General features: G+C 34.6%; 1 long non-coding RNA gene and 1 pseudogene across 1 annotated transcript; one reads left to right on the forward strand and one right to left on the reverse strand.

The window, feature by feature from the left end:
- Window positions 1–1381: 1381 nt before the first annotated feature.
- Window positions 1382–3303, reverse strand: LOC106334285. The gene is made up of 3 exons (XR_001268577.1): window positions 3259–3303; window positions 2791–2855; window positions 1382–1449 (listed from the first exon to the last, which is right to left on the reverse strand). It is a non-coding gene; the product is annotated as an uncharacterized LOC106334285 (long non-coding RNA).
- An 847-nt stretch (window positions 3304–4150) lies between these two features.
- Window positions 4151–8353, forward strand: LOC106330418 (annotated as a pseudogene).
- The last annotated feature ends 3486 nt before the right edge of the window (window positions 8354–11839 follow it).

The following is an 11839-nucleotide window of genomic DNA, read 5'->3' on the forward strand; positions in this document are numbered from 1 at the left end:
CTCTATATTGTTATATGTTTAAAACGTTTCGTATTGTACACCATATCTAAGGAACATTGGTATAAAATCCAAACTAAATTAAAATATATTATCTAAACTTAACAACTTTACAACGATAAACTAGGATAATATATGGAGGTGGAGTGGTATCTAATCCAAACTGTTTTTAAAATATCATATCTAAAGACAGTTAAACAACTTTATAAACGATTTTCTAGAATAATATATTTTAGTTGTAACTTAAACAGAACTCAGAATGTTTAATATCCCTAGAATATTCCAAACTGTTAACTAATTTAATATGGTTACGATTCTATTAACTTAGCTTCTTATTCAGCTATATAAATATCACCTCAAAACACAACAAAATGTAGCCATTCAAAATATCTGAGATTTCTAATGTGAAATACTCTTATGGATACCATTTTCAACATCAACAGTTTAAGTGATGTTTCTCCCATCAAATTTGCATGGAGTATTTTGGTGAAATTGCTTCATACGTGGATTTCAAGTTGTCACCAATTTGGTCCTTCTCTTGAGATGGTGTTAACAGACATAAATGTGAGAAAATATAGTCTCTCTATTATCTATATTGTTGTTTTTGCTATATTAATTATTAAATTTGATTTTTTGGTTACATGTTTTAGGGTGTCAAAATCCATGCCAGTTGCAAACAAGAACTACTTCAACGAGTCGAGAGACAATGTGGTGTTGGAGAATGGAAAGTTATTACTAACTTTACATTACGTCCAGCATCTGGTCTTAACCGACCCACCAACCATGTTTACAAAATGGAGTTCATGGAGCAAACTTCAATAACCGATGGTAATCTCACATGCAACAATATGTTCATCCATCTACATGATTTTGAAAACATTAAAAATGGTTCCTGTGATGAGCGTTTTCTTATTGGTAAGTTATATTTTGTTGTCGCACTTGATTTTTTGAATTTTGTTCATTTATATGAACTGCAAAATAACAAACCTTTTTACATAACAGATGTGATTGGCGAAGTCTTAGACTTCCGTGGTCAAAATATTGTTAAATTTGAAAAGAAAGAAGTGACCAAAGTGGAGTTTAATCTAAGAGATATCAATTAAGTTTAGTTACTTTAGTTTAAACAGTATGTTAACTATTATTGTTAAATCTAATTTATTTTATTAAACTAAAATTTTAGAAACCAACGCATCCAATGTTGCATTACCGGTAAATCAGCTGAGATATTTTCCCAAAAAGTCAAACAATCCAACAGTGGAGATATATGTTTAATCAGATTTGCTAGAGCCTTTAACTACCAAGGTATAATGATATTATTGATTTTTTTTTTACGTTCCTATATTTGACGTGTGGTTAGCTCTTTGTTAAAACGTTTTTATATCTGTTTTATATGACTTTCAGGAGAGTGGAAAGTAACCAATGCATTTGATTCTTCATTGGTGTTGATCAATCCTGATATCAAAGAAGCTAAAGCAGTAAACAAAAGTGAGTTAATCATATTATAAAATTCAGTATTTACTGCATTACACAATTTGATTGTTGCTGTATTTTCTTTTAGGTTTCATGGTGATGCTAACACCCTTGAAATGTCTCAACATATCAATGAGAAGATTGTGATCCATGAGAAGCGCCAGAAATGGTCGCAATATCCTTTCAGAACCATTCAAGAGATGAAATACTGTGATAAGGTTTGTTTAATTATAAAAATATCATTTATTATTTATTATCAATTTTATAACCTTATTTTGTGTTGTTTGTAGGGTGGAAATTATAGAGTTATTTGTTCGGTTTATGCTGTTGATACCATTAATGGATGGTATTATTATGCTTGTGTTGTTTGCCAAAATAAGGTTATCAAACCAACTATATTATTTGCTGAACCAGAGGTGCCAAGCTGGTGGTGTGAATTTTGTCAGCGTAATGTTACAATGGTTACACCCAGGTTATATTTTTATTTTAAACCTTACATAACATATAATTAATTATAACGTATTGTCATTATATTAATATTCTGCTGATCCTTTATATCCAGGTGCAAGTTAGATTTGCTTGTGCAGGATCAGACTGGTGAGTCAAAATTCACTCTTCTAGACTCTGTTGCAGCATCTATTGTGAAAATTTCGGCACCAAAAGTCATGAAAGGCTTATTGGAGAAGGTGATATATTACTTTTTCAAGAAGCTACCTAATATGAATATTTATTTTTTACTATCTGGTAATAAAATTAGTGTAACTATATTTAAGAGGTTGAAATTCAAGCAATGTTACCACCTGAGATTGTGGGAATCGTTGGTAAATCTTATGGATTTGGCATTTCATTTGATGAAAACAACAATTCTTCTGGACTGGAGAAAATCGAAGCCATGAAAGTTTGGGGTCTCAAAGATATTTTGTGGAAAAGAACCAAGTCCCTGCACCAGAATTCAACTACTTCAAGGAAGAAACAATGCACAAATGTGTTTAAGATTAATGAAAGTGGCTGATTTGATTCTGAATTTTCATGTGTTTTCTAGGTTTTGGTTTTTGCGTTTTATTTCAGCTTATGTTTTTGCTTCTTTTATTTGTTTTTTTTTATTTCTTTTTTGTACCCTGATGTTTTATCTGGAATCTATGAAATGAATAAAAATTTTGATTTTTAAATATGTTAATTATAAAACAATTATTTAGATTTTGAGTGTGCCGAAGCCGTTTTTAGCAATCTTCAATCAGCATTCATTCCCCAATCTCTTAACTATCCATAATCAGTTCCATTCCTAATCAATTTCTAATAGTATAGTTTGATTTTGTTTCATACCTTTTTGTGTTCGTATCATGTATAGCTGATCCTCTTTTATATTGAAGTTGAGCCATACATCCTAACTGTAAAATCCAAATATGTGATTTCCAGATTATATTATATTCAATATTGTTATATGTAGATTACAGAAGAACGTAACATATAATCCTACATCTATGAATTGCCGAGCATATTATTGAATATTGATAATATTGTAATTTCCCATTGAATGGTAAATCTAAACAGCATCTACACAGAATCTAAACAAACAAAAAAACGCCATAGCTAACCTAATACTGTCGTGTTATTTTGTATTGTTCATTTTTCCATTTAACATGGAAGAAGAAATCACTCGAACACATATAACAATGGAAGGCAACAGTATTGATGATTCTGAAAATGCTAACGCAGTGATGCACACACCTACTGCTATGTCTAAACTTCAATCATCTTCAGGCAGGGTCTTAAGGGATTTGACTAACTTACCTATGAAAAAGGATTTGGACGGGTCTCTGAAACGCTCTACATCTATCCCTCCTCCAATAGATGTTCCCTGCAAAAGTAAGAACGATAGTCAATATTCATATTGAAACATCATTCGAGCTGTGTTATTTTTTTCTTACAGAGAAAACAAATACATCTAATTCGATTGGTACAAAGAGAATCAATCATTGCAACAAAGTGTTTAGTAAGAATAGTTATATCAGATCTACTAAATCCAACTTGTGATACACATTATATTTATATTAACAACATATGATTATTTATGATGTTTAGCAACCATCACACAAGCTGGAATCGAAGTGGTGTCTACTTCGGAGCGTGTCTCTAATAAAAGAAAGAGAAATCTGAATGCTTATTCTGGAACTGTGAAAGTTAACACAAAGATGGACACATCTAGAACCACTATACCATTGACCTCAATATTTGGAAGGATCTTAGGAGATCTTCAAAACTTTTCTGGGAGTAAGGTTCAAAATGGATATCAGTCAGCAGCTGGTCATATGTCGGATCGAACATATATACACTGCGAAAGTAAGGTTTATGAAAAATTTATACTTTTGGTTCTGTATATATAATGACATTAAATTTTCTGGTATGTAAAAGAATTGTCACTTTTTGGTATGCAGATCAGCTAAATACAACAAAATATCCACCTTCAAAGAGGAACAAATTTTACACAGATTTGAGAGGTATATGTTGCTACTTTCAGTTAATTTTTAGTTGGTCAACTTTTAGCAAATGATTGAATAATAAATATGTCTTATGGAAACCAGTGAATGATCAAATAGCACAGAGAAAAAAGGTGTAAAAATCTGGTGTTAAGCAGCGCAACAGTATTTTAAGAAAAGATGATGTCAGGTCTACTCCTAAACTAATGCAGACGGTTGTAACTGGAACTAATAACTCCAAAGTAACATATCCATCACAGGTTGGGTATGCTTCAAATGATAACAGCTTCCCTGAAGGTATATATCTCCACTCAATCATGTATTATATGAACAAACAATTATTATACTTTTTTTTTTATTGAAATTATATGTTGCAGTTCCATCTGAAGGACGAGATGATCAATTTTACGACTTAAGCAGTCAAGAAAGTGATAAACTATCAAATAATTCTGATCATGTTAAATGTTTATATAGAGATGCTGTATCAGAGAAAGCAAACATTGAATCTATGATGTCAAGGATTAGAAAGATCTGTGAAAGCAAGGGGAAAACCAAAAAAACACCGAATCCACAGCCTATCACAAAAACAATTGGTGAGAGTTATAATATTATGATTAATAAGAATTTAGTATTACTGATATTGAACATCCATGTCTATATAATGTGTAGAATATGTTGACGAGGGTAATCCTACTTTCAAGTGTGACTATTGTAATGCCAAACTGTGGTACGGTGAGCGCCTTGAAAGGAAGAAAAGAACAAAGAAGAAGCCAGTTTTCTCTCTTTGTTGTGGCCAGGGACAAGTTAAGTTGCCTCTTTTAAAAGAAAGCCCCTTGCTTATACAAAGACTATTGTTCGGGGATGATGACATGAGTAAGTATTACCAAGAAAATATAAGATCAATTAATATGCTTTTTGCTTTTACTTCTCTTGGTGGAAAAGTTGATCGCTCGATGCCAAAAGGACATGGACCTCAACCGTTTCAGCTACATGGGGAAAACATGCACTTGATGGGTAGCATGAAACCAGATGAAGGTGATTCTGCAAAGTTTTCACAATTGTACATTGTTGACAATGAAAGAGAGGTTGATGATAGAGATTCTGTTATGAGGTATAACCCCTATACCTTTATTGAAACATAATTCTTTTAATAAAAAGGTTTTATTTGGTGAATTAAATTGGAAATTTATGTTTACAGTAAGTACAAGAAAGCTGCAGACAATGCAAAAAAGCATAATTTGAGGAAGAAAATTATCGAGCTTATTATAAATATGCTGGACGATGTTAATCCCTATGTGAAGCAATTTCGGTCTGCAAGGGAACGTTTTGGAAGTTCAGGAGCTGAAAAGTTCCATATGAGGATTGTGAGCAATCGTGAAAAATATGGAAGGACATATGATATTCCAACTGCGTCAGAGGTAGCTGGTTTGATCCCTGGTGACTTTAATATAGAGATGGACAACCGTGATATTGTTTTGCAAGAGAAACAAACTGGTTGGCTTAAGAGAATAAGTGAGATACATCCGTCTTATCTCGCACTTCAGTATCCGCTCATTTTTACTTATGGCGAAGATGGTTTCAGACTGGGAATAAAAAAGAGAGCCACACCAGCTACAGAGAAGCTAAAGAGGGATCACATTAGTATGAGACAGTGGTTTTCATATCGACTGTTTGAAAGAGATGGAGAGTGTCAAACGCTGCTGCATTCAAAAAGATTGTTCCAGCAATTTTTGGTTGATGCATTCACTACCATTGAGACTAACAGATTAAGTTATTTGAGGCAAAATCAAGTATGTTTGAGGTCTGAAGGTTATGACTCAATCAAGCAGGGTGAGAACCAAGGCAGTACATATATGAGTCAGCAAGGACAGCGATTTATTATGCCAGCTTCCTTTACAGGAGGACCAAGGTACATGAAAAATAACTATCTGGATGCAATGGCCATTTGCAGACATTTTGGTTTTCCAGATCTTTTCATCACATTTATATGCAATCCAAAATGGCCGGAGGTTACTAGATATTTGTCTGAACGGAAATTGAAGACAGAGGATAGGCCAGAAATTGCTTGCCGAATATTCAAAATGAAGTTAGATTCTCTAATGGAGGATTTAACCGATAATGAGATCATGGGAAAAACTGTTGCATGTAAGTTTTTTTACATCAGGCATGTTTCATTTTAACACTTTTAAGTAATATATACATCCTAATTTTATTTATCTTATTATGCAGCTATGTATACTGTTGAGTTCCAAAAGCGTGGTCTACCACATTCTCATATATTGTTATTCATGCATCCAAGTTCTAAATTCCTTACGACTGACCACATTGACAAGATAATTTCAGCAGAGATTCCAGACAAATCCAAAGAGCCAGCGCTTTATGAAGTGGTGAAAGACACGATGATTCATGGCCCTTGTGGAATTGTTAATCCAAATTCACCGTGTATGGAGAATGGCAAGTCTTCTAAGCTGTTTCCGAAATCGCATGTAGACAGAACGACAATAAACAAAGAAGGGTTCCCAGTTTATATGAGACGGGATAATGATCGTTTTGTTGATAAAAATGGTTTCAAGTGCGACAACAGATATGTGATACCCTATAACAAGGAGCTATCTCTTCGGTACAGAGCTCATATTAATGTGGAGTGGTGCAATCAATCGGGGTCTATCAAATACTTATTCAAGTATATCAATAAGGGTCAGGACAAGATGACTATCACTGTTGAGCCGCCAACAAAAGGAGCATTGGAGAACAACGTGAACAACCAGAAAGCAAAGGAAGAGAATAAAAATGAAATTAAAGACTTTTTCAAGGGCAGGTATATTGATATCTCGCATTTGATACATTTATATATATATATATATATATATATATTGTTCTTATTTGTTTTGCTATTTTCAAAAATAGGATTGTGTCTGACTGATGCTGAAAAAAAAGAAGGTGCCCTTATTGAGATTGAGAAGATTCTGAGAAGTAATGGAACTTCGTTATGTAACTGGAAGTCAATGCCAAAACCCTCCCGCGATGTTAATGCTTCTCAAAACGTTTTGATAATGGATGAGCTGAGATATGACCGACAAGTGTTAAGAAATGCACACGATACAGACTTTTTAAAGTTAACGGACGAGCAAAAGAAGATATATGAAGAGATCATGGATGCTGTTTTAGAAAAAAAAGGAGGAGTTTTCTTTGTCTATGGATTTGGTGGAACAGGAAAAACGTTTCTATGGAGGTTATTATCTGCTGCTATTAGATCCAGAGGAGAGATTGTTTTGAATGTTGCTTCAAGTGGTATTGCTTCACTTCTGTTACAAGGAGGAAGAACTGCACATTCAAGATTCGGTATACCCATCAATCCTGATGAGTTTTCTCTGTGCAATCTTACACCAGGGACAGATGCTGCTGATTTGGTAAAAGAAGCATCTCTAATCATTTGGGACGAAGCACCAACGATGAGTAGACACTGTTTTGAGTCATTGGATAGGAGTTTAGCAGACATTATGAGAAGTGCAGAGAAGAAGCCATTTGCAGGAAAAGTTGTTGTTTTTGGTGGGGATTTTAGATATATTGCCTGTTATTCACAGTGCATCGAGGGCTGAAATAGTTTTAGAGTCTCTAAATTCATCATACCTCTGGAAACACTGCAAGGTGCTCAAACTAACAAAGAATATAAGGCTGCTATCCACTGATATGACTCCCGAAGAGTTAAGAGAATTGGAACTGTTTTCTCAATGGATATTGGATGTGGGAGATGGATTAGCTGGTGAACCTAACGATGGTGATGCACTAATCACTATTCCAGATGAATTTCTTATTAAAGATTCAGATGATCCAATAGCATCAATAAGCAAAGAAATATATGGAGATGCAACAACTCTACAACAGAACAAAGACCCTAAATTTTTTCAAGAAAGAGCGATTCTATGCCCTACAAATGAGGATGTGAACCAGATTAACCAGCATATGTTAGATGAACTTGAAGGTACCTAAATTATTCTATTTGTTAAATTGAGAGATTTTGTAGGTTGTTTGTTATGATTAACTAAATTTTTCTCTGTATTGCAGGAGATGAAAGAATTTATTTAAGCTCGGACAGCATTGATCCATCTGATACAGGATCTGTTAATGATCAGGCTCTCACTCCAGAATTTCTCAACACTATCAAAGCATCAGGTTTACCAAATCATAATCTCCGGTTGAAGATTGGATGCCCTGTGATGTTGTTGAGAAATATTGATCATGATGGAGGACTGATGAATGGGACAAGGTTGCAGATTATAGATATGTATGAATTTTGTGTGAAGGCCAGAGTTATTACAGGAACTCAAGTTGGGAAAATTATACTGCTTCCTAGATTGTCCATTACACCTTCAGACAAGAAGTTGCCATTCAAGATGAGAAGGAACATCGAGTGTTTAAGATACTTGAACAAAACAATAACTTATCTTCATCATTAAAAAAAGGTGAACTCTGGAAACGCTTTCCACCATACTGGATTACTGAATGCAGAGTATTATGTGTAAAAAATACACTGATCTTCATCCTTTAGCACACCATGCCAACTCCTGATCATTCAACCAACAAATAACCTCATTTCAGTATCACTTTTACTTCTTTATCGATTTGAAAAGCAACAGAGATGCTTCTTTACCTGACATAGAAAGGGAATAGCAGTGTCGTATTTTGTCACTGAACCATAGGTTAATCTATGGACGGTAGCTAGAATTCTCTCAAATTAGACTCTTTGTAATAGTATAGATTTATCTCCTTTGTAATTGTAGTGTCGATCTATAACCAACGAGTGAAATAGTATTGTTAAAAGTATCAAAAACAAATTATAAGAAAATACTTTGAAATCTTGATCATCCTTTTACCTGTGATAAAGTAGTCAGATGCTTTATGAGACCATAAACGAACCCAACTATCTTTTACCCGGAAAGCTGATTCAAAGAACCCTAATAACTTTGATCCGCAAAACTGATTCAAGAGAAAATATATTTGGTAGTATTAGTCTTTATCTTAACAACTTTTTTCCTACCAAAAAATATAGTTAGTCGTCGTATGGGCAAAAAGATATTTGCTTGAAAGCCCACTTTATAAAATATTTATGTGACAGAGATTTAAACTCCAAACTGTTAACAAAAAAAAAAACTCCAAACTAAAATAATATGAATTAGAATCGTAGTAATTTTAAAATAAACAAAAAAAAAAGACAGTGATTACCGATGTTCCTGGATCTCCAATCTACAATTGTTGTCCTACAATCCAAAATTGCCAGCTTCAATCACAAAGGAGAGACATAAAAAAAAAACTGATCATATTAGAACTCTATAATCTGACAAAAAAACTTACCGATTGTCAAGAGGAGGTATGTTTGGGACTAACTCCAAATGCTCTTATGGAAAAAAATTCATTCTTCTTGTCCCTTTTCTTTTCCCATTACCCCTTTGTCTTTGAATTCCCTATACTAACCTTTCTTTCTTTAATATATTTCTTCTCCACCTCATTAATTCATTTAATTTTTCAATTAAATACACTCAACCAAACACAACAACCAAATGGGATCCACAAACAACCTTAACCAATCAGATTTACCTTGGCCCACATGTCTTCATGTTTCCTCTCCTCTCTCCTCTCTCCTCTGTCAGCGTGAAGAGCTCTTCTTCCTCATCCTTCATTGACGATTTTGAAGCTTTAACATCGGGTAATTCTTGTCCGTTTTTCATGAAATTTTGTGTGAAATATCTTTTAAATGTTTGTGTAAACCATGGGTAACCTAAAAAAGTAAGAATTGATGAAAATTTGAAAGAGAAAAAATGAATTTAAAAACTGTGTATATGAATTTCGGGTTTAATTTATGTCCGTTTTTGATTAAATTTTTGCTGGAATACTTATAAAAATAAGTGTATATATCGGCTAGTGTAACAAAAGAAAGGTTGAATGCAAATTTTAAGAGATTTAAAAGGATTTTGTAAACTGTATTTATTGGTTTTAGGGTATATTTTATGTACGTTTTGAGCCCGTTTTGATGATTTCTTCGGTGTAATTTCATTAATATGAATTATATAACATGGGTAATGTAAAATCCGAACAAAATCGGACTAAAAACTTGATTAATTTGTGCAAGGATAATTTCTGGGTATTACTAAGATAACCCGTTTTACTAAGGCAACGTGGTATTACTGATACTACTGGTATTACTATGTTTACAAATATTACTAGTATTACTGGTTTTACTATATATATAGTATTGAAAAAATTAGTATTAGTAAGAATGCTAACAGTAAAATATTACGTGAGAATTAAATTTAAACTTCTTAATAATTCTAATTCTAATTATACTTTATTTTATTTCAGGAAAATGCAAAATCCGCATTGTACAATCATTTGTTTTGATTATGGAGGATATTATATTAAAGATGGGGTTGAAATGAAATGGATTTCGGGAGATGGTGACGGGAAAGATGAAATTCACACTATTGTGTTGAAGAAATCAGTGGATGAGATCACACGCTCTGTTTTGGTTGAGCGTATTTGCAGAAAGATAAAGGTAGATGACTATAAGATGGAAGCGAAGATTAGTTACTTTCCAATGGTAATGTATTCGAACAAGCCATCATATATCTGGGAAGATGAAGACGTTTTTTGTTATCTAATGCAAGTAAATCAAGAGAATTGTAGAAGTGTTCTACATGTGGAGTTCAACAAAAGGGATGATGACACTGATTTCTATGGCAGTCTATCGGATAGAGAGGCTACTGAAAGAGGGGCTACTGATAGAGAGGCCACTGATAGAGAGGCTACTGAAAGAGGGGCTACTGATAGAGAGGCCACTGATAGAGAGGCTACTGAAAGAGGGGCTACTGATAGAGAGGCCACTGATAGAGAGGCTACTGAAAGAGGGGCTACTGATAGAGAGGCCACTGATAGAGAGGCTACTGAAAGAGGGGCTACTGATAGAGAGGCCACTGATAGAGAGGCTACTGAAAGAGGGGCTACTGATAGAGAGGCCACTGATAGAGAGGCTACTGAAAGAGGGGCTACTGATAGAGAGGCCACTGATAGAGAGGCTACTGAAAGAGGGGCTACTGATAGAGAGGCCACTGATAGAGAGGCTACTGAAAGAGGGGCTACTGATAGAGAGGCCACTGATAGAGAGGCTACTGAAAGAGGGGCTACTGATAGAGAGGCCACTGATAGAGAGGCTACTGAAAGAGGGGCTACTGATAGAGAGGCTACTGATACAGAAGCTATTGATACAGAGGCTATTGAGACAGAGGGTGGTGATGAAGAAGGTACTGAGAACGATGCAACTGATAATGAAGGTACTGGTGGTGTGCTTACACTTTACGAAGACATTGAGATGCATGAGAATGCCACCGAAAGAGAAGCAGGACCCTCAGTTGAAGTCACACCAGTTGTCTATAAGGAGTGGGATGATGGTATGGATTTGGTTTTAGATCAAGAATTTAGAACCAAGGAGGAAGCGCAAACTCATATTCAGGCGGCGTCACATGTGAAGTGTTTTGAGTATGAGGTAATTAAGTCGGATACTAAGAGATATGTGATAAAATGCCGAGGAGCCAAAGAAGGCTGCAAGTGGTTTGTGCGTGTTGCAAAGTTAACGAATTCAGATCTTTGGTCAGTTAGAAGTTACATCAAGCAGCATAGATGTTCTGTTGTTACCACAAGAACACTGCCTAATAGAAGGAGAGGCACACAACAAATCGTTGCATCTATCCTGGCCCAAGATTATCCTGGAAGTTTTGACACACCACGTCCCAATGCTCTGATCGATTTGGTTCATCAGAGAGTTGCTGTGGAAGTATCATACACAACGGCATATAGAGGAAGAAGACTAGCTGCTAATAAAGTGCGCGGAACTCCTGAAGAGA

Source organism: Brassica oleracea, chromosome C3, assembly GCF_000695525.1.
Source record: "Brassica oleracea var. oleracea cultivar TO1000 chromosome C3, BOL, whole genome shotgun sequence".
Lineage (NCBI taxonomy): Eukaryota > Viridiplantae > Streptophyta > Magnoliopsida > Brassicales > Brassicaceae > Brassica > Brassica oleracea.